General features: G+C 39.9%; 21 non-coding genes across 21 annotated transcripts; 11 read left to right on the forward strand and 10 right to left on the reverse strand.

Moving 5' to 3' along the window:
- The first annotated feature begins 106 nt into the window (after positions 1 to 106).
- On the forward strand, positions 107 to 225 carry LOC137408984 (5S ribosomal RNA). The gene has a single exon (XR_010980233.1). It is a non-coding gene; the product is annotated as a 5S ribosomal RNA (ribosomal RNA).
- Positions 226 to 2,360: 2,135 nt separating this feature from the next.
- Positions 2,361 to 2,479, reverse strand: LOC137409447 (5S ribosomal RNA). The gene has a single exon (XR_010980665.1). It is a non-coding gene; the product is annotated as a 5S ribosomal RNA (ribosomal RNA).
- A 134-nt stretch (positions 2,480 to 2,613) lies between these two features.
- On the forward strand, positions 2,614 to 2,732 carry LOC137408985 (5S ribosomal RNA). Its single transcript, XR_010980234.1, has one exon. It is a non-coding gene; the product is annotated as a 5S ribosomal RNA (ribosomal RNA).
- A 2,030-nt stretch (positions 2,733 to 4,762) lies between these two features.
- Positions 4,763 to 4,881, reverse strand: LOC137409448 (5S ribosomal RNA). The gene has a single exon (XR_010980666.1). It is a non-coding gene; the product is annotated as a 5S ribosomal RNA (ribosomal RNA).
- Positions 4,882 to 5,015: 134 nt separating this feature from the next.
- On the forward strand, positions 5,016 to 5,134 carry LOC137408987 (5S ribosomal RNA). Its single transcript, XR_010980235.1, has one exon. It is a non-coding gene; the product is annotated as a 5S ribosomal RNA (ribosomal RNA).
- Positions 5,135 to 7,269: 2,135 nt separating this feature from the next.
- LOC137409449 (5S ribosomal RNA) lies at positions 7,270 to 7,388 on the reverse strand. Its single transcript, XR_010980667.1, has one exon. It is a non-coding gene; the product is annotated as a 5S ribosomal RNA (ribosomal RNA).
- Positions 7,389 to 7,522: 134 nt separating this feature from the next.
- On the forward strand, positions 7,523 to 7,641 carry LOC137408988 (5S ribosomal RNA). The gene has a single exon (XR_010980236.1). It is a non-coding gene; the product is annotated as a 5S ribosomal RNA (ribosomal RNA).
- A 2,135-nt stretch (positions 7,642 to 9,776) lies between these two features.
- LOC137409450 (5S ribosomal RNA) lies at positions 9,777 to 9,895 on the reverse strand. The gene has a single exon (XR_010980668.1). It is a non-coding gene; the product is annotated as a 5S ribosomal RNA (ribosomal RNA).
- A 134-nt stretch (positions 9,896 to 10,029) lies between these two features.
- LOC137408989 (5S ribosomal RNA) lies at positions 10,030 to 10,148 on the forward strand. The gene has a single exon (XR_010980237.1). It is a non-coding gene; the product is annotated as a 5S ribosomal RNA (ribosomal RNA).
- A 2,135-nt stretch (positions 10,149 to 12,283) lies between these two features.
- LOC137409452 (5S ribosomal RNA) lies at positions 12,284 to 12,402 on the reverse strand. The gene has a single exon (XR_010980670.1). It is a non-coding gene; the product is annotated as a 5S ribosomal RNA (ribosomal RNA).
- Positions 12,403 to 12,536: 134 nt separating this feature from the next.
- Positions 12,537 to 12,655, forward strand: LOC137408990 (5S ribosomal RNA). The gene has a single exon (XR_010980238.1). It is a non-coding gene; the product is annotated as a 5S ribosomal RNA (ribosomal RNA).
- Positions 12,656 to 14,790: 2,135 nt separating this feature from the next.
- On the reverse strand, positions 14,791 to 14,909 carry LOC137409453 (5S ribosomal RNA). Its single transcript, XR_010980671.1, has one exon. It is a non-coding gene; the product is annotated as a 5S ribosomal RNA (ribosomal RNA).
- Positions 14,910 to 15,043: 134 nt separating this feature from the next.
- On the forward strand, positions 15,044 to 15,162 carry LOC137408991 (5S ribosomal RNA). Its single transcript, XR_010980239.1, has one exon. It is a non-coding gene; the product is annotated as a 5S ribosomal RNA (ribosomal RNA).
- A 2,079-nt stretch (positions 15,163 to 17,241) lies between these two features.
- On the reverse strand, positions 17,242 to 17,360 carry LOC137409454 (5S ribosomal RNA). Its single transcript, XR_010980672.1, has one exon. It is a non-coding gene; the product is annotated as a 5S ribosomal RNA (ribosomal RNA).
- Positions 17,361 to 17,494: 134 nt separating this feature from the next.
- On the forward strand, positions 17,495 to 17,613 carry LOC137408993 (5S ribosomal RNA). Its single transcript, XR_010980241.1, has one exon. It is a non-coding gene; the product is annotated as a 5S ribosomal RNA (ribosomal RNA).
- Positions 17,614 to 19,972: 2,359 nt separating this feature from the next.
- LOC137409455 (5S ribosomal RNA) lies at positions 19,973 to 20,091 on the reverse strand. Its single transcript, XR_010980673.1, has one exon. It is a non-coding gene; the product is annotated as a 5S ribosomal RNA (ribosomal RNA).
- Positions 20,092 to 20,225: 134 nt separating this feature from the next.
- On the forward strand, positions 20,226 to 20,344 carry LOC137408994 (5S ribosomal RNA). Its single transcript, XR_010980242.1, has one exon. It is a non-coding gene; the product is annotated as a 5S ribosomal RNA (ribosomal RNA).
- A 2,157-nt stretch (positions 20,345 to 22,501) lies between these two features.
- Positions 22,502 to 22,620, reverse strand: LOC137409456 (5S ribosomal RNA). Its single transcript, XR_010980674.1, has one exon. It is a non-coding gene; the product is annotated as a 5S ribosomal RNA (ribosomal RNA).
- Positions 22,621 to 22,754: 134 nt separating this feature from the next.
- Positions 22,755 to 22,873, forward strand: LOC137408995 (5S ribosomal RNA). Its single transcript, XR_010980243.1, has one exon. It is a non-coding gene; the product is annotated as a 5S ribosomal RNA (ribosomal RNA).
- A 2,172-nt stretch (positions 22,874 to 25,045) lies between these two features.
- LOC137409457 (5S ribosomal RNA) lies at positions 25,046 to 25,164 on the reverse strand. The gene has a single exon (XR_010980675.1). It is a non-coding gene; the product is annotated as a 5S ribosomal RNA (ribosomal RNA).
- Positions 25,165 to 25,298: 134 nt separating this feature from the next.
- LOC137408996 (5S ribosomal RNA) lies at positions 25,299 to 25,417 on the forward strand. The gene has a single exon (XR_010980244.1). It is a non-coding gene; the product is annotated as a 5S ribosomal RNA (ribosomal RNA).
- The last annotated feature ends 947 nt before the right edge of the window (positions 25,418 to 26,364 follow it).

Raw genomic sequence — 26,364 nt, forward strand, 5'->3', positions numbered from 1 at the left:
AGAAACGTGGCAATAATCAGCGAACGCCCATTGGACAATATAGTCACGGCTTGGTGAGCATTATTATAACTCTGCGTTAATAGCGTGTCTCGAAGAGCGCATCAGTGTCTACGGCCATATCACGTTGAAAACGCCAGTTCTCGTCCGATCACTGAAGCTAAGCAACGTCGAGCCCGGTTAGTACTTGGATGGGTGACCGCCTGGGAATACCGGGTGCTGTAGACTTTTTATTTATTTTTACATCTTGCTATCTTCATCGCGATCTTCGCGCTATCTTCATCTACATGTACATGTACATGTTCATGTACATGAACATGTACTACGTATGCGTTATATATATATACATATACTATGTACTACGTACGTGTAGTGTGTAACAGTATATATAACTTTGCTGCTGCATTTCCGCGTCAAAACCCTTCTGGCAAGCGTGATCAATTAAAGCGCGACACTTTTTGTAGTCGAAGGATGTACTCTACTCGTGTATAACGAAAACTGTTGCAGCGTCCGATCTCAACATAAAAATAACATATTCTCACTTTTAATCCGAAGAAATCTCTTTTAAAGGAAGTTTGTTACTTTTTCTCGACATAAAGTGACGCGCTATCGTAGATCTTATTAGTTTACCGGCTATCTAATGTCTACGCGTGTAAAGACAGGTGAGTAGTAAGCGCCGTTCTTTGGCTTGTTCTTCTCATCTACGAGTTCGAAAGAAAACAGCCCTACATAGAAAGCTTTTACTTACGCGAACAGGTGTGTTAAAAAGATGTTCACGTCGAACCAAATAAAGCGATGCTTTAGAAATGGTGTAATAGCCTCCAAACGAGTACGCTCGCGTTCGACCGCCGCGCGAGTAGCTTCAACTCCTAACGAAACAATCGTAGTACGTCTACTATATACACGTGTAAATTAGGATTCGTTTGCTCTCTCAACATCTGAAAGAGCGGTTAATCGCGCTGCAACGAAACATTCATGCGTACCATGTAAACTAGGATTCGTTCGCTCTCTCAATATTTGAAAGAGCGGTCAATCGCGCTGCCGGTTATTCGTCCAGCTCGCTCATTAGCTATGAAAAGCTATCGAGTTACTTCGAACGCATAGCTTAAAACTTTGCCATTGCGTAACGAATATTCCCGGCTCAAACGAATCGTTGATATTGTGCAAATTAGGAGTCGTGTGTACTCTCATACTTCGACGGCGTGGTTGTTCGCGCTCGATAATATTCGACTCGTTCACTCATTGGCTAAACGCATAGCGTTCAAGATCTCGCCGATTCGTACGAAGGTTGCAGGCTCGTTACCGCCGCTTCACGCGCTTTAGATTATTTCGTCAGCATTTTGAAAACTACGGTAAATATTTTCCTTTTAAATAATTATAATCGCGTGGAAATGACCTTACGCGAAAGTAGGCTTTTCGCTAGAGATAGTTCCGCAAAGATAAAAACTGATGGAGCAACCTTAGCTACGCGCTGGCCCGCGCTCATCACCGAACTTAGTTGCCGTCGTAACGTAGATTCCACGTTCCGGTTTGTAATTCGTTTCGAAACTTTTTGACACAATTTACCTTTTAGACTTTTACGCATCCGCGAGTACGGTTTTGTTTCATCACGATCGAAGACGATCGCTCGAGTTTACATTACGAGAATGCGTATTTTGCGGCGAAAGGCCGAGTCGAGTTTCGTTTAGTTATTTATTTTAGCTTTTAGGTAAACTCGTAACGCCGACATACGAGTTGCGCAATTAAAAGGAAATCTTAACGCGAGTTTCTTGAGCTATTACGCCGCGCGAAATGAAAACGAATCGAAATTATATCCTCTTTAAAATACACGGGTAGCAGCGGCGCATGGCTGGTGAAGATGAGGAGATTGAAGCTAGCCGGATAGCATCAAGTACTAATAATATTCATATTATCCAGTTTCGGCTAAAACCTTTGAATGGAAATGATTTTTTATTTTATATCAAAAGATAGAGCGAATTAAAAGACTTTTAAATGGAAATGATTTTTTATTTTATATCAAAAGATAGAGCGAATTAAAAGACTTTTAAATGGAAATGATTTTTTATTTTATATCAAGAGATAGAGCGAATTAAGAGACTTTTAAATGGAAATGATTTTTTGTTTTAAATCAAGAGATAGAGCGAATTAAAAGACTTTTAAATGGAAATGATTTTTTATTTTACATCAAGAGATAGAGCGAATTAAAAGACTTTCAAGCGGAAATGATTTTTTATTTTACATCAAGAGATAGAGCGAATTAAAAGACTTTCAAGCGGAAATGATTTTTTATTCTATATCAAGAGATAGAGTGAATTAAAGAAGCTTGAAAATTCTAAATTAGTATAATTTTGATAAAAACTAAAGGTCTACAGCACCCGGTATTCCCAGGCGGTCACCCATCCAAGTACTAACCGGGCTCGACGTTGCTTAGCTTCAGTGATCGGACGAGAACTGGCGTTTTCAACGTGATATGGCCGTAGACATTTAGTAAGCTTCAACAGACGCTAATGAGAAACGTGGCAATAATCAGCGAACGCCCATTGGACAATATAGTCACGGCTTGGTGAGCATTATTATAACTCTGCGTTAATAGCGTGTCTCGAAGAGCGCATCAGTGTCTACGGCCATATCACGTTGAAAACGCCAGTTCTCGTCCGATCACTGAAGCTAAGCAACGTCGAGCCCGGTTAGTACTTGGATGGGTGACCGCCTGGGAATACCGGGTGCTGTAGACTTTTTATTTATTTTTACATCTTGCTATCTTCATCGCGATCTTCGCGCTATCTTCATCTACATGTACATGTACATGTTCATGTACATGAACATGTACTACGTATGCGTTATATATATATACATATACTATGTACTACGTACGTGTAGTGTGTAACAGTATATATAACTTTGCTGCTGCATTTCCGCGTCAAAACCCTTCTGGCAAGCGTGATCAATTAAAGCGCGACACTTTTTGTAGTCGAAGGATGTACTCTACTCGTGTATAACGAAAACTGTTGCAGCGTCCGATCTCAACATAAAAATAACATATTCTCACTTTTAATCCGAAGAAATCTCTTTTAAAGGAAGTTTGTTACTTTTTCTCGACATAAAGTGACGCGCTATCGTAGATCTTATTAGTTTACCGGCTATCTAATGTCTACGCGTGTAAAGACAGGTGAGTAGTAAGCGCCGTTCTTTGGCTTGTTCTTCTCATCTACGAGTTCGAAAGAAAACAGCCCTACATAGAATGCTTTTACTTACGCGAACAGGTGTGTTAAAAAGATGTTCACGTCGAACCAAATAAAGCGATGCTTTAGAAATGGTGTAATAGCCTCCAAACGAGTACGCTCGCGTTCGACCGCCGCGCGAGTAGCTTCAACTCCTAACGAAACAATCGTAGTACGTCTACTATATACACGTGTAAATTAGGATTCGTTTGCTCTCTCAACATCTGAAAGAGCGGTTAATCGCGCTGCAACGAAACATTCATGCGTACCATGTAAACTAGGATTCGTTCGCTCTCTCAATATTTGAAAGAGCGGTCAATCGCGCTGCCGGTTATTCGTCCAGCTCGCTCATTAGCTATGAAAAGCTATCGAGTTACTTCGAACGCATAGCTTAAAACTTTTGCCATTGCGTAACCGAATATTTCCCGGCTCAAACGAATCGTTGATATTGTGCAAATTAGGAGTCGTGTGTACTCTCATACTTCGACGGCGTGGTTGTTCGCGCTCGATAATATTCGACTCGTTCACTCATTGGCTAAACGCATAGCGTTCAAGATCTCGCCGATTCGTACGAAGGTTGCAGGCTCGTTACCCGCCGCTTCACGCGCTTTAGATTATTTCGTCAGCATTTTGAAAACTACGGTAAATATTTTCCTTTTAAATAATTATAATCGCGTGGGAAATGACCTCTTACGCGAAAGTAGGCTTTTCGCTAGAGATAGTTCCGCAAAGATAAAAACTGATGGAGCAACCTTAGCTACGCGCTGGCCCGCGCTCATCACCGAACTTAGTTGCCGTCGTAACGTAGATTCCACGTTCCGGTTTGTAATTCGTTTCGAAACTTTTTGACACAATTTACCTTTTAGACTTTTACGCATCCGCGAGTACGGTTTTGTTTCATCACGATCGAAGACGATCGCTCGAGTTTACATTACGAGAATGCGTATTTTGCGGCGAAAGGCCGAGTCGAGTTTCGTTTAGTTATTTATTTTAGCTTTTAGGTAAACTCGTAACGCCGACATACGAGTTGCGCAATTAAAAGGAAATCTTAACGCGAGTTTCTTGAGCTATTACGCCGCGCAAAATGAAAACGAATCGAAATTATATCCTCTTTAAAATACACGGGTAGCAGCGGCGCATGGCTGGTGAAGATGAGGAGATTGAAGCTAGCCGGATAGCATCAAGTACTAATAATATTCATATTATCCAGTTTCGGCTAAAACCTTTGAATGGAAATGATTTTTTATTTTATATCAAAAGATAGAGCGAATTAAAAGACTTTTAAATGGAAATGATTTTTTATTTTATATCAAGAGATAGAGCGAATTAAGAGACTTTTAAATGGAAATGATTTTTTGTTTTAAATCAAGAGATAGAGCGAATTAAAAGACTTTTAAATGGAAATGATTTTTTATTTTACATCAAGAGATAGAGCGAATTAAAAGACTTTCAAGCGGAAATGATTTTTTATTCTATATCAAGAGATAGAGTGAATTAAAGAAGCTTGAAAATTCTAAATTAGTATAATTTTGATAAAAACTAAAGGTCTACAGCACCCGGTATTCCCAGGCGGTCACCCATCCAAGTACTAACCGGGCTCGACGTTGCTTAGCTTCAGTGATCGGACGAGAACTGGCGTTTTCAACGTGATATGGCCGTAGACATTTAGTAAGCTTCAACAGACGCTAATGAGAAACGTGGCAATAATCAGCGAACGCCCATTGGACAATATAGTCACGGCTTGGTGAGCATTATTATAACTCTGCGTTAATAGCGTGTCTCGAAGAGCGCATCAGTGTCTACGGCCATATCACGTTGAAAACGCCAGTTCTCGTCCGATCACTGAAGCTAAGCAACGTCGAGCCCGGTTAGTACTTGGATGGGTGACCGCCTGGGAATACCGGGTGCTGTAGACTTTTTATTTATTTTTACATCTTGCTATCTTCATCGCGATCTTCGCGCTATCTTCATCTACATGTACATGTACATGTTCATGTACATGAACATGTACTACGTATGCGTTATATATATATACATATACTATGTACTACGTACGTGTAGTGTGTAACAGTATATATAACTTTGCTGCTGCATTTCCGCGTCAAAACCCTTCTGGCAAGCGTGATCAATTAAAGCGCGACACTTTTTGTAGTCGAAGGATGTACTCTACTCGTGTATAACGAAAACTGTTGCAGCGTCCGATCTCAACATAAAAATAACATATTCTCACTTTTAATCCGAAGAAATCTCTTTTAAAGGAAGTTTGTTACTTTTTCTCGACATAAAGTGACGCGCTATCGTAGATCTTATTAGTTTACCGGCTATCTAATGTCTACGCGTGTAAAGACAGGTGAGTAGTAAGCGCCGTTCTTTGGCTTGTTCTTCTCATCTACGAGTTCGAAAGAAAACAGCCCTACATAGAAAGCTTTTACTTACGCGAACAGGTGTGTTAAAAAGATGTTCACGTCGAACCAAATAAAGCGATGCTTTAGAAATGGTGTAATAGCCTCCAAACGAGTACGCTCGCGTTCGACCGCCGCGCGAGTAGCTTCAACTCCTAACGAAACAATCGTAGTACGTCTACTATATACACGTGTAAATTAGGATTCGTTTGCTCTCTCAACATCTGAAAGAGCGGTTAATCGCGCTGCAACGAAACATTCATGCGTACCATGTAAACTAGGATTCGTTCGCTCTCTCAATATTTGAAAGAGCGGTCAATCGCGCTGCCGGTTATTCGTCCAGCTCGCTCATTAGCTATGAAAAGCTATCGAGTTACTTCGAACGCATAGCTTAAAACTTTGCCATTGCGTAACGAATATTCCCGGCTCAAACGAATCGTTGATATTGTGCAAATTAGGAGTCGTGTGTACTCTCATACTTCGACGGCGTGGTTGTTCGCGCTCGATAATATTCGACTCGTTCACTCATTGGCTAAACGCATAGCGTTCAAGATCTCGCCGATTCGTACGAAGGTTGCAGGCTCGTTACCGCCGCTTCACGCGCTTTAGATTATTTCGTCAGCATTTTGAAAACTACGGTAAATATTTTCCTTTTAAATAATTATAATCGCGTGGAAATGACCTTACGCGAAAGTAGGCTTTTCGCTAGAGATAGTTCCGCAAAGATAAAAACTGATGGAGCAACCTTAGCTACGCGCTGGCCCGCGCTCATCACCGAACTTAGTTGCCGTCGTAACGTAGATTCCACGTTCCGGTTTGTAATTCGTTTCGAAACTTTTTGACACAATTTACCTTTTAGACTTTTACGCATCCGCGAGTACGGTTTTGTTTCATCACGATCGAAGACGATCGCTCGAGTTTACATTACGAGAATGCGTATTTTGCGGCGAAAGGCCGAGTCGAGTTTCGTTTAGTTATTTATTTTAGCTTTTAGGTAAACTCGTAACGCCGACATACGAGTTGCGCAATTAAAAGGAAATCTTAACGCGAGTTTCTTGAGCTATTACGCCGCGCAAAATGAAAACGAATCGAAATTATATCCTCTTTAAAATACACGGGTAGCAGCGGCGCATGGCTGGTGAAGATGAGGAGATTGAAGCTAGCCGGATAGCATCAAGTACTAATAATATTCATATTATCCAGTTTCGGCTAAAACCTTTGAATGGAAATGATTTTTTATTTTATATCAAAAGATAGAGCGAATTAAAAGACTTTTAAATGGAAATGATTTTTTATTTTATATCAAAAGATAGAGCGAATTAAAAGACTTTTAAATGGAAATGATTTTTTATTTTATATCAAGAGATAGAGCGAATTAAGAGACTTTTAAATGGAAATGATTTTTTGTTTTAAATCAAGAGATAGAGCGAATTAAAAGACTTTTAAATGGAAATGATTTTTTATTTTACATCAAGAGATAGAGCGAATTAAAAGACTTTCAAGCGGAAATGATTTTTTATTTTACATCAAGAGATAGAGCGAATTAAAAGACTTTCGAGCGGAAATGATTTTTTATTCTATATCAAGAGATAGAGTGAATTAAAGAAGCTTGAAAATTCTAAATTAGTATAATTTTGATAAAAACTAAAGGTCTACAGCACCCGGTATTCCCAGGCGGTCACCCATCCAAGTACTAACCGGGCTCGACGTTGCTTAGCTTCAGTGATCGGACGAGAACTGGCGTTTTCAACGTGATATGGCCGTAGACATTTAGTAAGCTTCAACAGACGCTAATGAGAAACGTGGCAATAATCAGCGAACGCCCATTGGACAATATAGTCACGGCTTGGTGAGCATTATTATAACTCTGCGTTAATAGCGTGTCTCGAAGAGCGCATCAGTGTCTACGGCCATATCACGTTGAAAACGCCAGTTCTCGTCCGATCACTGAAGCTAAGCAACGTCGAGCCCGGTTAGTACTTGGATGGGTGACCGCCTGGGAATACCGGGTGCTGTAGACTTTTTATTTATTTTTACATCTTGCTATCTTCATCGCGATCTTCGCGCTATCTTCATCTACATGTACATGTACATGTTCATGTACATGAACATGTACTACGTATGCGTTATATATATATACATATACTATGTACTACGTACGTGTAGTGTGTAACAGTATATATAACTTTGCTGCTGCATTTCCGCGTCAAAACCCTTCTGGCAAGCGTGATCAATTAAAGCGCGACACTTTTTGTAGTCGAAGGATGTACTCTACTCGTGTATAACGAAAACTGTTGCAGCGTCCGATCTCAACATAAAAATAACATATTCTCACTTTTAATCCGAAGAAATCTCTTTTAAAGGAAGTTTGTTACTTTTTCTCGACATAAAGTGACGCGCTATCGTAGATCTTATTAGTTTACCGGCTATCTAATGTCTACGCGTGTAAAGACAGGTGAGTAGTAAGCGCCGTTCTTTGGCTTGTTCTTCTCATCTACGAGTTCGAAAGAAAACAGCCCTACATAGAAAGCTTTTACTTACGCGAACAGGTGTGTTAAAAAGATGTTCACGTCGAACCAAATAAAGCGATGCTTTAGAAATGGTGTAATAGCCTCCAAACGAGTACGCTCGCGTTCGACCGCCGCGCGAGTAGCTTCAACTCCTAACGAAACAATCGTAGTACGTCTACTATATACACGTGTAAATTAGGATTCGTTTGCTCTCTCAACATCTGAAAGAGCGGTTAATCGCGCTGCAACGAAACATTCATGCGTACCATGTAAACTAGGATTCGTTCGCTCTCTCAATATTTGAAAGAGCGGTCAATCGCGCTGCCGGTTATTCGTCCAGCTCGCTCATTAGCTATGAAAAGCTATCGAGTTACTTCGAACGCATAGCTTAAAACTTTGCCATTGCGTAACGAATATTCCCGGCTCAAACGAATCGTTGATATTGTGCAAATTAGGAGTCGTGTGTACTCTCATACTTCGACGGCGTGGTTGTTCGCGCTCGATAATATTCGACTCGTTCACTCATTGGCTAAACGCATAGCGTTCAAGATCTCGCCGATTCGTACGAAGGTTGCAGGCTCGTTACCGCCGCTTCACGCGCTTTAGATTATTTCGTCAGCATTTTGAAAACTACGGTAAATATTTTCCTTTTAAATAATTATAATCGCGTGGAAATGACCTTACGCGAAAGTAGGCTTTTCGCTAGAGATAGTTCCGCAAAGATAAAAACTGATGGAGCAACCTTAGCTACGCGCTGGCCCGCGCTCATCACCGAACTTAGTTGCCGTCGTAACGTAGATTCCACGTTCCGGTTTGTAATTCGTTTCGAAACTTTTTGACACAATTTACCTTTTAGACTTTTACGCATCCGCGAGTACGGTTTTGTTTCATCACGATCGAAGACGATCGCTCGAGTTTACATTACGAGAATGCGTATTTTGCGGCGAAAGGCCGAGTCGAGTTTCGTTTAGTTATTTATTTTAGCTTTTAGGTAAACTCGTAACGCCGACATACGAGTTGCGCAATTAAAAGGAAATCTTAACGCGAGTTTCTTGAGCTATTACGCCGCGCGAAATGAAAACGAATCGAAATTATATCCTCTTTAAAATACACGGGTAGCAGCGGCGCATGGCTGGTGAAGATGAGGAGATTGAAGCTAGCCGGATAGCATCAAGTACTAATAATATTCATATTATCCAGTTTCGGCTAAAACCTTTGAATGGAAATGATTTTTTATTTTATATCAAAAGATAGAGCGAATTAAAAGACTTTTAAATGGAAATGATTTTTTATTTTATATCAAAAGATAGAGCGAATTAAAAGACTTTTAAATGGAAATGATTTTTTATTTTATATCAAGAGATAGAGCGAATTAAGAGACTTTTAAATGGAAATGATTTTTTGTTTTAAATCAAGAGATAGAGCGAATTAAAAGACTTTTAAATGGAAATGATTTTTTATTTTACATCAAGAGATAGAGCGAATTAAAAGACTTTCAAGCGGAAATGATTTTTTATTTTACATCAAGAGATAGAGCGAATTAAAAGACTTTCAAGCGGAAATGATTTTTTATTCTATATCAAGAGATAGAGTGAATTAAAGAAGCTTGAAAATTCTAAATTAGTATAATTTTGATAAAAACTAAAGGTCTACAGCACCCGGTATTCCCAGGCGGTCACCCATCCAAGTACTAACCGGGCTCGACGTTGCTTAGCTTCAGTGATCGGACGAGAACTGGCGTTTTCAACGTGATATGGCCGTAGACATTTAGTAAGCTTCAACAGACGCTAATGAGAAACGTGGCAATAATCAGCGAACGCCCATTGGACAATATAGTCACGGCTTGGTGAGCATTATTATAACTCTGCGTTAATAGCGTGTCTCGAAGAGCGCATCAGTGTCTACGGCCATATCACGTTGAAAACGCCAGTTCTCGTCCGATCACTGAAGCTAAGCAACGTCGAGCCCGGTTAGTACTTGGATGGGTGACCGCCTGGGAATACCGGGTGCTGTAGACTTTTTATTTATTTTTACATCTTGCTATCTTCATCGCGATCTTCGCGCTATCTTCATCTACATGTACATGTACATGTTCATGTACATGAACATGTACTACGTATGCGTTATATATATATACATATACTATGTACTACGTACGTGTAGTGTGTAACAGTATATATAACTTTGCTGCTGCATTTCCGCGTCAAAACCCTTCTGGCAAGCGTGATCAATTAAAGCGCGACACTTTTTGTAGTCGAAGGATGTACTCTACTCGTGTATAACGAAAACTGTTGCAGCGTCCGATCTCAACATAAAAATAACATATTCTCACTTTTAATCCGAAGAAATCTCTTTTAAAGGAAGTTTGTTACTTTTTCTCGACATAAAGTGACGCGCTATCGTAGATCTTATTAGTTTACCGGCTATCTAATGTCTACGCGTGTAAAGACAGGTGAGTAGTAAGCGCCGTTCTTTGGCTTGTTCTTCTCATCTACGAGTTCGAAAGAAAACAGCCCTACATAGAAAGCTTTTACTTACGCGAACAGGTGTGTTAAAAAGATGTTCACGTCGAACCAAATAAAGCGATGCTTTAGAAATGGTGTAATAGCCTCCAAACGAGTACGCTCGCGTTCGACCGCCGCGCGAGTAGCTTCAACTCCTAACGAAACAATCGTAGTACGTCTACTATATACACGTGTAAATTAGGATTCGTTTGCTCTCTCAACATCTGAAAGAGCGGTTAATCGCGCTGCAACGAAACATTCATGCGTACCATGTAAACTAGGATTCGTTCGCTCTCTCAATATTTGAAAGAGCGGTCAATCGCGCTGCCGGTTATTCGTCCAGCTCGCTCATTAGCTATGAAAAGCTATCGAGTTACTTCGAACGCATAGCTTAAAACTTTGCCATTGCGTAACGAATATTCCCGGCTCAAACGAATCGTTGATATTGTGCAAATTAGGAGTCGTGTGTACTCTCATACTTCGACGGCGTGGTTGTTCGCGCTCGATAATATTCGACTCGTTCACTCATTGGCTAAACGCATAGCGTTCAAGATCTCGCCGATTCGTACGAAGGTTGCAGGCTCGTTACCGCCGCTTCACGCGCTTTAGATTATTTCGTCAGCATTTTGAAAACTACGGTAAATATTTTCCTTTTAAATAATTATAATCGCGTGGAAATGACCTTACGCGAAAGTAGGCTTTTCGCTAGAGATAGTTCCGCAAAGATAAAAACTGATGGAGCAACCTTAGCTACGCGCTGGCCCGCGCTCATCACCGAACTTAGTTGCCGTCGTAACGTAGATTCCACGTTCCGGTTTGTAATTCGTTTCGAAACTTTTTGACACAATTTACCTTTTAGACTTTTACGCATCCGCGAGTACGGTTTTGTTTCATCACGATCGAAGACGATCGCTCGAGTTTACATTACGAGAATGCGTATTTTGCGGCGAAAGGCCGAGTCGAGTTTCGTTTAGTTATTTATTTTAGCTTTTAGGTAAACTCGTAACGCCGACATACGAGTTGCGCAATTAAAAGGAAATCTTAACGCGAGTTTCTTGAGCTATTACGCCGCGCAAAATGAAAACGAATCGAAATTATATCCTCTTTAAAATACACGGGTAGCAGCGGCGCATGGCTGGTGAAGATGAGGAGATTGAAGCTAGCCGGATAGCATCAAGTACTAATAATATTCATATTATCCAGTTTCGGCTAAAACCTTTGAATGGAAATGATTTTTTATTTTATATCAAAAGATAGAGCGAATTAAAAGACTTTTAAATGGAAATGATTTTTTATTTTATATCAAAAGATAGAGCGAATTAAAAGACTTTTAAATGGAAATGATTTTTTATTTTATATCAAGAGATAGAGCGAATTAAGAGACTTTTAAATGGAAATGATTTTTTGTTTTAAATCAAGAGATAGAGCGAATTAAAAGACTTTTAAATGGAAATGATTTTTTATTTTACATCAAGAGATAGAGCGAATTAAAAGACTTTCAAGCGGAAATGATTTTTTATTTTACATCAAGAGATAGAGCGAATTAAAAGACTTTCGAGCGGAAATGATTTTTTATTCTATATCAAGAGATAGAGTGAATTAAAGAAGCTTGAAAATTCTAAATTAGTATAATTTTGATAAAAACTAAAGGTCTACAGCACCCGGTATTCCCAGGCGGTCACCCATCCAAGTACTAACCGGGCTCGACGTTGCTTAGCTTCAGTGATCGGACGAGAACTGGCGTTTTCAACGTGATATGGCCGTAGACATTTAGTAAGCTTCAACAGACGCTAATGAGAAACGTGGCAATAATCAGCGAACGCCCATTGGACAATATAGTCACGGCTTGGTGAGCATTATTATAACTCTGCGTTAATAGCGTGTCTCGAAGAGCGCATCAGTGTCTACGGCCATATCACGTTGAAAACGCCAGTTCTCGTCCGATCACTGAAGCTAAGCAACGTCGAGCCCGGTTAGTACTTGGATGGGTGACCGCCTGGGAATACCGGGTGCTGTAGACTTTTTATTTATTTTTACATCTTGCTATCTTCATCGCGATCTTCGCGCTATCTTCATCTACATGTACATGTACATGTTCATGTACATGAACATGTACTACGTATGCGTTATATATATATACATATACTATGTACTACGTACGTGTAGTGTGTAACAGTATATATAACTTTGCTGCTGCATTTCCGCGTCAAAACCCTTCTGGCAAGCGTGATCAATTAAAGCGCGACACTTTTTGTAGTCGAAGGATGTACTCTACTCGTGTATAACGAAAACTGTTGCAGCGTCCGATCTCAACATAAAAATAACATATTCTCACTTTTAATCCGAAGAAATCTCTTTTAAAGGAAGTTTGTTACTTTTTCTCGACATAAAGTGACGCGCTATCGTAGATCTTATTAGTTTACCGGCTATCTAATGTCTACGCGTGTAAAGACAGGTGAGTAGTAAGCGCCGTTCTTTGGCTTGTTCTTCTCATCTACGAGTTCGAAAGAAAACAGCCCTATATAGAAAGCTTTTACTTACGCGAACAGGTGTGTTAAAAAGATGTTCACGTCGAACCAAATAAAGCGATGCTTTAGAAATGGTGTAATAGCCTCCAAACGAGTACGCTCGCGTTCGACCGCCGCGCGAGTAGCTTCAACTCCTAACGAAACAATCGTAGTACGTCTACTATATACACGTGTAAATTAGGATTCGTTTGCTCTCTCAACATCTGAAAGAGCGGTTAATCGCGCTGCAACGAAACATTCATGCGTACCATGTAAACTAGGATTCGTTCGCTCTCTCAATATTTGAAAGAGCGGTCAATCGCGCTGCCGGTTATTCGTCCAGCTCGCTCATTAGCTATGAAAAGCTATCGAGTTACTTCGAACGCATAGCTTAAAACTTTGCCATTGCGTAACGAATATTCCCGGCTCAAACGAATCGTTGATATTGTGCAAATTAGGAGTCGTGTGTACTCTCATACTTCGACGGCGTGGTTGTTCGCGCTCGATAATATTCGACTCGTTCACTCATTGGCTAAACGCATAGCGTTCAAGATCTCGCCGATTCGTACGAAGGTTGCAGGCTCGTTACCGCCGCTTCACGCGCTTTAGATTATTTCGTCAGCATTTTGAAAACTACGGTAAATATTTTCCTTTTAAATAATTATAATCGCGTGGAAATGACCTTACGCGAAAGTAGGCTTTTCGCTAGAGATAATTCCGCAAAGATAAAAACTGATGGAGCAACCTTAGCTACGCGCTGGCCCGCGCTCATTACCGAACTTAGTTGCCGTCGTAACGTAGATTCCACGTTCCGGTTTGTAATTCGTTTCGAAACTTTTTGACACAATTTACCTTTTAGACTTTTACGCATCCGCGAGTACGGTTTTGTTTCATCACGATCGAAGACGATCGCTCGAGTTTACATTACGAGAATGCGTATTTTGCGGCGAAAGGCCGAGTCGAGTTTCGTTTAGTTATTTATTTTAGCTTTTAGGTAAACTCGTAACGCCGACATACGAGTTGCGCAATTAAAAGGAAATCTTAACGCGAGTTTCTTGAGCTATTACGCCGCGCAAAATGAAAACGAATCGAAATTATATCCTCTTTAAAATACACGGGTAGCAGCGGCGCATGGCTGGTGAAGATGAGGAGATTGAAGCTAGCCGGATAGCATCAAGTACTAATAATATTCATATTATCCAGTTTCGGCTAAAACCTTTGAATGGAAATGATTTTTTATTTTATATCAAAAGATAGAGCGAATTAAAAGACTTTTAAATGGAAATGATTTTTTATTTTATATCAAAAGATAGAGCGAATTAAAAGACTTTTAAATGGAAATGATTTTTTATTTTATATCAAGAGATAGAGCGAATTAAGAGACTTTTAAATGGAAATGATTTTTTGTTTTAAATCAAGAGATAGAGCGAATTAAAAGACTTTTAAATGGAAATGATTTTTTATTTTACATCAAGAGATAGAGCGAATTAAAAGACTTTCAAGCGGAAATGATTTTTTATTTTACATCAAGAGATAGAGCGAATTAAAAGACTTTCAAGCGGAAATGATTTTTTATTCTATATCAAGAGATAGAGTGAATTAAAGAAGCTTGAAAATTCTAAATTAGTATAATTTTGATAAAAACTAAAGGTCTACAGCACCCGGTATTCCCAGGCGGTCACCCATCCAAGTACTAACCGGGCTCGACGTTGCTTAGCTTCAGTGATCGGACGAGAACTGGCGTTTTCAACGTGATATGGCCGTAGACATTTAGTAAGCTTCAACAGACGCTAATGAGAAACGTGGCAATAATCAGCGAACGCCCATTGGACAATATAGTCACGGCTTGGTGAGCATTATTATAACTCTGCGTTAATAGCGTGTCTCGAAGAGCGCATCAGTGTCTACGGCCATATCACGTTGAAAACGCCAGTTCTCGTCCGATCACTGAAGCTAAGCAACGTCGAGCCCGGTTAGTACTTGGATGGGTGACCGCCTGGGAATACCGGGTGCTGTAGACTTTTTATTTATTTTTACATCTTGCTATCTTCATCGCGATCTTCGCGCTATCTTCATCTACATGTACATGTACATGTTCATGTACATGAACATGTACTACGTATGCGTTATATATATATACATATACTATGTACTACGTACGTGTAGTGTGTAACAGTATATATAACTTTGCTGCTGCATTTCCGCGTCAAAACCCTTCTGGCAAGCGTGATCAATTAAAGCGCGACACTTTTTGTAGTCGAAGGATGTACTCTACTCGTGTATAACGAAAACTGTTGCAGCGTCCGATCTCAACATAAAAATAACATATTCTCACTTTTAATCCGAAGAAATCTCTTTTAAAGGAAGTTTGTTACTTTTTCTCGACATAAAGTGACGCGCTATCGTAGATCTTATTAGTTTACCGGCTATCTAATGTCTACGCGTGTAAAGACAGGTGAGTAGTAAGCGCCGTTCTTTGGCTTGTTCTTCTCATCTACGAGTTCGAAAGAAAACAGCCCTACATAGAAAGCTTTTACTTACGCGAACAGGTGTGTTAAAAAGATGTTCACGTCGAACCAAATAAAGCGATGCTTTAGAAATGGTGTAATAGCCTCCAAACGAGTACGCTCGCGTTCGACCGCCGCGCGAGTAGCTTCAACTCCTAACGAAACAATCGTAGTACGTCTACTATATACACGTGTAAATTAGGATTCGTTTGCTCTCTCAACATCTGAAAGAGCGGTTAATCGCGCTGCAACGAAACATTCATGCGTACCATGTAAACTAGGATTCGTTCGCTCTCTCAATATTTGAAAGAGCGGTCAATCGCGCTGCCGGTTATTCGTCCAGCTCGCTCATTAGCTATGAAAAGCTATCGAGTTACTTCGAACGCATAGCTTAAAACTTTGCCATTGCGTAACGAATATTCCCGGCTCAAACGAATCGTTGATATTGTGCAAATTAGGAGTCGTGTGTACTCTCATACTTCGACGGCGTGGTTGTTCGCGCTCGATAATATTCGACTCGTTCACTCATTGGCTAAACGCATAGCGTTCAAGATCTCGCCGATTCGTACGAAGGTTGCAGGCTCGTTACCGCCGCTTCACGCGCTTTAGATTATTTCGTCAGCATTTTGAAAACTACGGTAAATATTTTCCTTTTAAATAATTATAATCGCGTGGAAATGACCTTACGCGAAAGTAGGCTTTTCGCTAGAGATAATTCCGCAAAGATAAAAACTGATGGAGCAACCTTAGCTACGCGCTGGCCCGCGCTCATTACCGAACTTAGTTGCCGTCGTAACGTAGATTCCACGTTCCGGTTTGTAATTCGTTTCGAAACTTTTTGACACAATTTACCTTTTAGACTTTTACGCATCCGCGAGTACGGTTTTGTTTCATCACGATCGAAGACGATCGCTCGAGTTTACATTACGAGAATGCGTATTTTGCGGCGAAAGGCCGAGTCGAGTTTCGTTTAGTTATTTATTTTAGCTTTTAGGTAAACTCGTAACGCCGACATACGAGTTGCGCAATTAAAAGGAAATCTTAACGCGAGTTTCTTGAGCTATTACGCCGCGCAAAATGAAAACGAATCGAAATTATATCCTCTTTAAAATACACGGGTAGCAGCGGCGCATGGCTGGTGAAGATGAGGAGATTGAAGCTAGCCGGATAGCATCAAGTACTAATAATATTCATATTATCCAGTTTCGGCTAAAACCTTTGAATGGAAATGATTTTTTATTTTATATCAAAAGATAGAGCGAATTAAAAGACTTTTAAATGGAAATGATTTTTTATTTTATATCAAAAGATAGAGCGAATTAAAAGACTTTTAAATGGAAATGATTTTTTATTTTATATCAAGAGATAGAGCGAATTAAGAGACTTTTAAATGGAAATGATTTTTTGTTTTAAATCAAGAGATAGAGCGAATTAAAAGACTTTTAAATGGAAATGATTTTTTATTTTACATCAAGAGATAGAGCGAATTAAAAGACTTTCAAGCGGAAATGATTTTTTATTCTATATCAAGAGATAGAGTGAATTAAAGAAGCTTGAAAATTCTAAATTAGTATAATTTTGATAAAAACTAAAGGTCTACAGCACCCGGTATTCCCAGGCGGTCACCCATCCAAGTACTAACCGGGCTCGACGTTGCTTAGCTTCAGTGATCGGACGAGAACTGGCGTTTTCAACGTGATATGGCCGTAGACATTTAGTAAGCTTCAACAGACGCTAATGAGAAACGTGGCAATAATCAGCGAACGCCCATTGGACAATATAGTCACGGCTTGGTGAGCATTATTATAACTCTGCGTTAATAGCGTGTCTCGAAGAGCGCATCAGTGTCTACGGCCATATCACGTTGAAAACGCCAGTTCTCGTCCGATCACTGAAGCTAAGCAACGTCGAGCCCGGTTAGTACTTGGATGGGTGACCGCCTGGGAATACCGGGTGCTGTAGACTTTTTATTTATTTTTACATCTTGCTATCTTCATCGCGATCTTCGCGCTATCTTCATCTACATGTACATGTACATGTTCATGTACATGAACATGTACTACGTATGCGTTATATATATATACATATACTATGTACTACGTACGTGTAGTGTGTAACAGTATATATAACTTTGCTGCTGCATTTCCGCGTCAAAACCCTTCTGGCAAGCGTGATCAATTAAAGCGCGACACTTTTTGTAGTCGAAGGATGTACTCTACTCGTGTATAACGAAAACTGTTGCAGCGTCCGATCTCAACATAAAAATAACATATTCTCACTTTTAATCCGAAGAAATCTCTTTTAAAGGAAGTTTGTTACTTTTTCTCGACATAAAGTGACGCGCTATCGTAGATCTTATTAGTTTACCGGCTATCTAATGTCTACGCGTGTAAAGACAGGTGAGTAGTAAGCGCCGTTCTTTGGCTTGTTCTTCTCATCTACGAGTTCGAAAGAAAACAGCCCTACATAGAAAGCTTTTACTTACGCGAACAGGTGTGTTAAAAAGATGTTCACGTCGAACCAAATAAAGCGATGCTTTAGAAATGGTGTAATAGCCTCCAAACGAGTACGCTCGCGTTCGACCGCCGCGCGAGTAGCTTCAACTCCTAACGAAACAATCGTAGTACGTCTACTATATACACGTGTAAATTAGGATTCGTTTGCTCTCTCAACATCTGAAAGAGCGGTTAATCGCGCTGCAACGAAACATTCATGCGTACCATGTAAACTAGGATTCGTTCGCTCTCTCAATATTTGAAAGAGCGGTCAATCGCGCTGCCGGTTATTCGTCCAGCTCGCTCATTAGCTATGAAAAGCTATCGAGTTACTTCGAACGCATAGCTTAAAACTTTGCCATTGCGTAACGAATATTCCCGGCTCAAACGAATCGTTGATATTGTGCAAATTAGGAGTCGTGTGTACTCTCATACTTCGACGGCGTGGTTGTTCGCGCTCGATAATATTCGACTCGTTCACTCATTGGCTAAACGCATAGCGTTCAAGATCTCGCCGATTCGTACGAAGGTTGCAGGCTCGTTACCGCCGCTTCACGCGCTTTAGATTATTTCGTCAGCATTTTGAAAACTACGGTAAATATTTTCCTTTTAAATAATTATAATCGCGTGGAAATGACCTTACGCGAAAGTAGGCTTTTCGCTAGAGATAGTTCCGCAAAGATAAAAACTGATGGAGCAACCTTAGCTACGCGCTGGCCCGCGCTCATCACCGAACTTAGTTGCCGTCGTAACGTAGATTCCACGTTCCGGTTTGTAATTCGTTTCGAAACTTTTTGACACAATTTACCTTTTAGACTTTTACGCATCCGCGAGTACGGTTTTGTTTCATCACGATCGAAGACGATCGCTCGAGTTTACATTACGAGAATGCGTATTTTGCGGCGAAAGGCCGAGTCGAGTTTCGTTTAGTTATTTATTTTAGCTTTTAGGTAAACTCGTAACGCCGACATACGAGTTGCGCAATTAAAAGGAAATCTTAACGCGAGTTTCTTGAGCTATTACGCCGCGCAAAATGAAAACGAATCGAAATTATATCCTCTTTAAAATACACGGGTAGCAGCGGCGCATGGCTGGTGAAGATGAGGAGATTGAAGCTAGCCGGATAGCATCAAGTACTAATAATATTCATATTATCCAGTTTCGGCTAAAACCTTTGAATGGAAATGATTTTTTATTTTATATCAAAAGATAGAGCGAATTAAAAGACTTTTAAATGGAAATGATTTTTTATTTTATATCAAAAGATAGAGCGAATTAAAAGACTTTTAAATGGAAATGATTTTTTATTTTATATCAAGAGATAGAGCGAATTAAGAGACTTTTAAATGGAAATGATTTTTTGTTTTAAATCAAGAGATAGAGCGAATTAAAAGACTTTTAAATGGAAATGATTTTTTATTTTACATCAAGAGATAGAGCGAATTAAAAGACTTTCAAGCGGAAATGATTTTTTATTTTACATCAAGAGATAGAGCGAATTAAAAGACTTTTAAATGGAAATGATTTTTTATTTTATATCAAGAGATAGAGCGAATTAAGAGACTTTTAAATGGAAATGATTTTTTGTTTTAAATCAAGAGATAGAGCGAATTAAAAGACTTTTAAATGGAAATGATTTTTTATTTTACATCAAGAGATAGAGCGAATTAAAAGACTTTCAAGCGGAAATGATTTTTTATTTTACATCAAGAGATAGAGCGAATTAAAAGACTTTCAAGCGGAAATGATTTTTTATTCTATATCAAGAGATAGAGTGAATTAAAGAAGCTTGAAAATTCTAAATTAGTATAATTTTGATAAAAACTAAAGGTCTACAGCACCCGGTATTCCCAGGCGGTCACCCATCCAAGTACTAACCGGGCTCGACGTTGCTTAGCTTCAGTGATCGGACGAGAACTGGCGTTTTCAACGTGATATGGCCGTAGACATTTAGTAAGCTTCAACAGACGCTAATGAGAAACGTGGCAATAATCAGCGAACGCCCATTGGACAATATAGTCACGGCTTGGTGAGCATTATTATAACTCTGCGTTAATAGCGTGTCTCGAAGAGCGCATCAGTGTCTACGGCCATATCACGTTGAAAACGCCAGTTCTCGTCCGATCACTGAAGCTAAGCAACGTCGAGCCCGGTTAGTACTTGGATGGGTGACCGCCTGGGAATACCGGGTGCTGTAGACTTTTTATTTATTTTTACATCTTGCTATCTTCATCACGATCTTCGCGCTATCTTCATCTACATGTACATGTACATGTACATGAACATGTACATGTACATGTTCATGTACATGAACATGTACTACGTATGCGTTATATATATATACATATACTATGTACTACGTACGTGTAGTGTGTAACAGTATATATAACTTTGCTGCTGCATTTCCGCGTCAAAACCCTTCTGGCAAGCGTGATCAATTAAAGCGCGACACTTTTTGTAGTCGAAGGATGTACTCTACTCGTGTATAACGAAAACTGTTGCAGCGTCCGATCTCAACATAAAAATAACATATTCTCACTTTTAATCCGAAGAAATCTCTTTTAAAGGAAGTTTGTTACTTTTTCTCGACATAAAGTGACGCGCTATCGTAGATCTTATTAGTTTACCGGCTATCTAATGTCTACGCGTGTAAAGACAGGTGAGTAGTAAGCGCCGTTCTTTGGCTTGTTCTTCTCATCTACGAGTTCGAAAGAAAACAGCCCTACATAGAAAGCTTTTACTTACGCGAACAGGTGTGTTAAAAAGATGTTCACGTCGAACCAAATAAAGCGATGCTTTAGAAATGGTGTAATAGCCTCCAAACGAGTACGCTCGCGTTCGACCGCCGCGCGAGTAGCTTCAACTCCTAACGAAACAATCGTAGTACGTCTACTATATACACGTGTAAATTAGGATTCGTTTGCTCTCTCAACATCTGAAAGAGCGGTTAATCGCGCTGCAACGAAACATTCATGCGTACCATGTAAACTAGGATTCGTTCGCTCTCTCAATATTTGAAAGAGCGGTCAATCGCGCTGCCGGTTATTCGTCCAGCTCGCTCATTAGCTATGAAAAGCTATCGAGTTACTTCGAACGCATAGCTTAAAACTTTGCCATTGCGTAACGAATATTCCCGGCTCAAACGAATCGTTGATATTGTGCAAATTAGGAGTCGTGTGTACTCTCATACTTCGACGGCGTGGTTGTTCGCGCTCGATAATATTCGACTCGTTCACTCATTGGCTAAACGCATAGCGTTCAAGATCTCGCCGATTCGTACGAAGGTTGCAGGCTCGTTACCGCCGCTTCACGCGCTTTAGATTATTTCGTCAGCATTTTGAAAACTACGGTAAATATTTTCCTTTTAAATAATTATAATCGCGTGGAAATGACCTTACGCGAAAGTAGGCTTTTCGCTAGAGATAATTCCGCAAAGATAAAAACTGATGGAGCAACCTTAGCTACGCGCTGGCCCGCGCTCATTACCGAACTTAGTTGCACGTAACGTAGATTCCACGTTCCGGTTTGTAATTCGTTTCGAAACTTTTTGACACAATTTACCTTTTAGACTTTTACGCATCCGCGAGTACGGTTTTGTTTCATCACGATCGAAGACGATCGCTCGAGTTTACATTACGAGAATGCGTATTTTGCGGCGAAAGGCCGAGTCGAGTTTCGTTTAGTTATTTATTTTAGCTTTTAGGTAAACTCGTAACGCCGACATACGAGTTGCGCAATTAAAAGGAAATCTTAACGCGAGTTTCTTGAGCTATTACGCCGCGCAAAATGAAAACGAATCGAAATTATATCCTCTTTAAAATACACGGGTAGCAGCGGCGCATGGCTGGTGAAGATGAGGAGATTGAAGCTAGCCGGATAGCATCAAGTACTAATAATATTCATATTATCCAGTTTCGGCTAAAACCTTTGAATGGAAATGATTTTTTATTTTATATCAAAAGATAGAGCGAATTAAAAGACTTTTAAATGGAAATGATTTTTTATTTTATATCAAAAGATAGAGCGAATTAAAAGACTTTTAAATGGAAATGATTTTTTATTTTATATCAAGAGATAGAGCGAATTAAGAGACTTTTAAATGGAAATGATTTTTTGTCTTAAATCAAGAGATAGAGCGAATTAAAAGACTTTTAAATGGAAATGATTTTTTATTTTACATCAAGAGATAGAGCGAATTAAAAGACTTTCAAGCGGAAATGATTTTTTATTTTACATCAAGAGATAGAGCGAATTAAAAGACTTTCAAGCGGAAATGATTTTTTATTCTATATCAAGAGATAGAGTGAATTAAAGAAGCTTGAAAATTCTAAATTAGTATAATTTTGATAAAAACTAAAGGTCTACAGCACCCGGTATTCCCAGGCGGTCACCCATCCAAGTACTAACCGGGCTCGACGTTGCTTAGCTTCAGTGATCGGACGAGAACTGGCGTTTTCAACGTGATATGGCCGTAGACATTTAGTAAGCTTCAACAGACGCTAATGAGAAACGTGGCAATAATCAGCGAACGCCCATTGGACAATATAGTCACGGCTTGGTGAGCATTATTATAACTCTGCGTTAATAGCGTGTCTCGAAGAGCGCATCAGTGTCTACGGCCATATCACGTTGAAAACGCCAGTTCTCGTCCGATCACTGAAGCTAAGCAACGTCGAGCCCGGTTAGTACTTGGATGGGTGACCGCCTGGGAATACCGGGTGCTGTAGACTTTTTATTTATTTTTACATCTTGCTATCTTCATCGCGATCTTCGCGCTATCTTCATCTACATGTACATGTACATGTTCATGTACATGAACATGTACTACGTATGCGTTATATATATATACATATACTATGTACTACGTACGTGTAGTGTGTAACAGTATATATAACTTTGCTGCTGCATTTCCGCGTCAAAACCCTTCTGGCAAGCGTGATCAATTAAAGCGCGACACTTTTTGTAGTCGAAGGATGTACTCTACTCGTGTATAACGAAAACTGTTGCAGCGTCCGATCTCAACATAAAAATAACATATTCTCACTTTTAATCCGAAGAAATCTCTTTTAAAGGAAGTTTGTTACTTTTTCTCGACATAAAGTGACGCGCTATCGTAGATCTTATTAGTTTACCGGCTATCTAATGTCTACGCGTGTAAAGACAGGTGAGTAGTAAGCGCCGTTCTTTGGCTTGTTCTTCTCATCTACGAGTTCGAAAGAAAACAGCCCTACATAGAAAGCTTTTACTTACGCGAACAGGTGTGTTAAAAAGATGTTCACGTCGAACCAAATAAAGCGATGCTTTAGAAATGGTGTAATAGCCTCCAAACGAGTACGCTCGCGTTCGACCGCCGCGCGAGTAGCTTCAACTCCTAACGAAACAATCGTAGTACGTCTACTATATACACGTGTAAATTAGGATTCGTTTGCTCTCTCAACATCTGAAAGAGCGGTTAATCGCGCTGCAACGAAACATTCATGCGTACCATGTAAACTAGGATTCGTTCGATGAAAAGCTATCGAGTTACTAGGAAGTAACTCGATAGCTTTTCATAGCTAATGAGCGAGCTGGACGAATAACCGGCAGCGCGATTGACCGCTCTCTCTCAATATTTGAAAGAGCGGTCAATCGCGCTGCCGGTTATTCGTCCAGCTCGCTCATTAGCTATGAAAAGCTATCGAGTTACTTCGAACGCATAGCTTAAAACTTTGCCATTGCGTAACGAATATTCCCGGCTCAAACGAATCGTTGATATTGTGCAAATTAGGAGTCGTGTGTACTCTCATACTTCGACGGCGTGGTTGTTCGCGCTCGATAATATTCGACTCGTTCACTCATTGGCTAAACGCATAGCGTTCAAGATCTCGCCGATTCGTACGAAGGTTGCAGGCTCGTTACCGCCGCTTCACGCGCTTTAGATTATTTCGTCAGCATTTTGAAAACTACGGTAAATATTTTCCTTTTAAATAATTATAATCGCGTGGAAATGACCTTACGCGAAAGTAGGCTTTTCGCTAGAGATAATTCCGCAAAGATAAAAACTGATGGAGCAACCTTAGCTACGCGCTGGCCCGCGCTCATTACCGAACTTAGTTGCCGTCGTAACGTAGATTCCACGTTCCGGTTTGTAATTCGTTTCGAAACTTTTTGACACAATTTACCTTTTAGACTTTTACGCATCCGCGAGTACGGTTTTGTTTCATCACGATCGAAGACGATCGCTCGAGTTTACATTACGAGAATGCGTATTTTGCGGCGAAAGGCCGAGTCGAGTTTCGTTTAGTTATTTATTTTAGCTTTTAGGTAAACTCGTAACGCCGACATACGAGTTGCGCAATTAAAAGGAAATCTTAACGCGAGTTTCTTGAGCTATTACGCCGCGCAAAATGAAAACGAATCGAAATTATATCCTCTTTAAAATACACGGGTAGCAGCGGCGCATGGCTGGTGAAGATGAGGAGATTGAAGCTAGCCGGATAGCATCAAGTACTAATAATATTCATATTATCCAGTTTCGGCTAAAACCTTTGAATGGAAATGATTTTTTATTTTATATCAAAAGATAGAGCGAATTAAAAGACTTTTAAATGGAAATGATTTTTTATTTTATATCAAAAGATAGAGCGAATTAAAAGACTTTTAAATGGAAATGATTTTTTATTTTATATCAAGAGATAGAGCGAATTAAGAGACTTTTAAATGGAAATGATTTTTTGTTTTAAATCAAGAGATAGAGCGAATTAAAAGACTTTTAAATGGAAATGATTTTTTATTTTACATCAAGAGATAGAGCGAATTAAAAGACTTTCAAGCGGAAATGATTTTTTATTCTATATCAAGAGATAGAGTGAATTAAAGAAGCTTGAGAATTCTAAATTAGTATAATTTTGATAAAAACTAAAGGTCTACAGCACCCGGTATTCCCAGGCGGTCACCCATCCAAGTACTAACCGGGCTCGACGTTGCTTAGCTTCAGTGATCGGACGAGAACTGGCGTTTTCAACGTGATATGGCCGTAGACATTTAGTAAGCTTCAACAGACGCTAATGAGAAACGTGGCAATAATCAGCGAACGCCCATTGGACAATATAGTCACGGCTTGGTGAGCATTATTATAACTCTGCGTTAATAGCGTGTCTCGAAGAGCGCATCAGTGTCTACGGCCATATCACGTTGAAAACGCCAGTTCTCGTCCGATCACTGAAGCTAAGCAACGTCGAGCCCGGTTAGTACTTGGATGGGTGACCGCCTGGGAATACCGGGTGCTGTAGACTTTTTATTTATTTTTACATCTTGCTATCTTCATCGCGATCTTCGCGCTATCTTCATCTACATGTACATGTACATGTTCATGTACATGAACATGTACTACGTATGCGTTATATATATATACATATACTATGTACTACGTACGTGTAGTGTGTAACAGTATATATAACTTTGCTGCTGCATTTCCGCGTCAAAACCCTTCTGGCAAGCGTGATCAATTAAAGCGCGACACTTTTTGTAGTCGAAGGATGTACTCTACTCGTGTATAACGAAAACTGTTGCAGCGTCCGATCTCAACATAAAAATAACATATTCTCACTTTTAATCCGAAGAAATCTCTTTTAAAGGAAGTTTGTTACTTTTTCTCGACATAAAGTGACGCGCTATCGTAGATCTTATTAGTTTACCGGCTATCTAATGTCTACGCGTGTAAAGACAGGTGAGTAGTAAGCGCCGTTCTTTGGCTTGTTCTTCTCATCTACGAGTTCGAAAGAAAACAGCCCTACATAGAAAGCTTTTACTTACGCGAACAGGTGTGTTAAAAAGATGTTCACGTCGAACCAAATAAAGCGATGCTTTAGAAATGGTGTAATAGCCTCCAAACGAGTACGCTCGCGTTCGACCGCCGCGCGAGTAGCTTCAACTCCTAACGAAACAATCGTAGTACGTCTACTATATACACGTGTAAATTAGGATTCGTTTGCTCTCTCAACATCTGAAAGAGCGGTTAATCGCGCTGCAACGAAACATTCATGCGTACCATGTAAACTAGGATTCGTTCGCTCTCTCAATATTTGAAAGAGCGGTCAATCGCGCTGCCGGTTATTCGTCCAGCTCGCTCATTAGCTATGAAAAGCTATCGAGTTACTTCGAACGCATAGCTTAAAACTTTGCCATTGCGTAACGAATATTCCCGGCTCAAACGAATCGTTGATATTGTGCAAATTAGGAG

The sequence above is a fragment of the Watersipora subatra genome, chromosome 11, assembly GCF_963576615.1.
Source record: "Watersipora subatra chromosome 11, tzWatSuba1.1, whole genome shotgun sequence".
NCBI classification, from domain to species: domain Eukaryota; kingdom Metazoa; phylum Bryozoa; class Gymnolaemata; order Cheilostomatida; family Watersiporidae; genus Watersipora; species Watersipora subatra.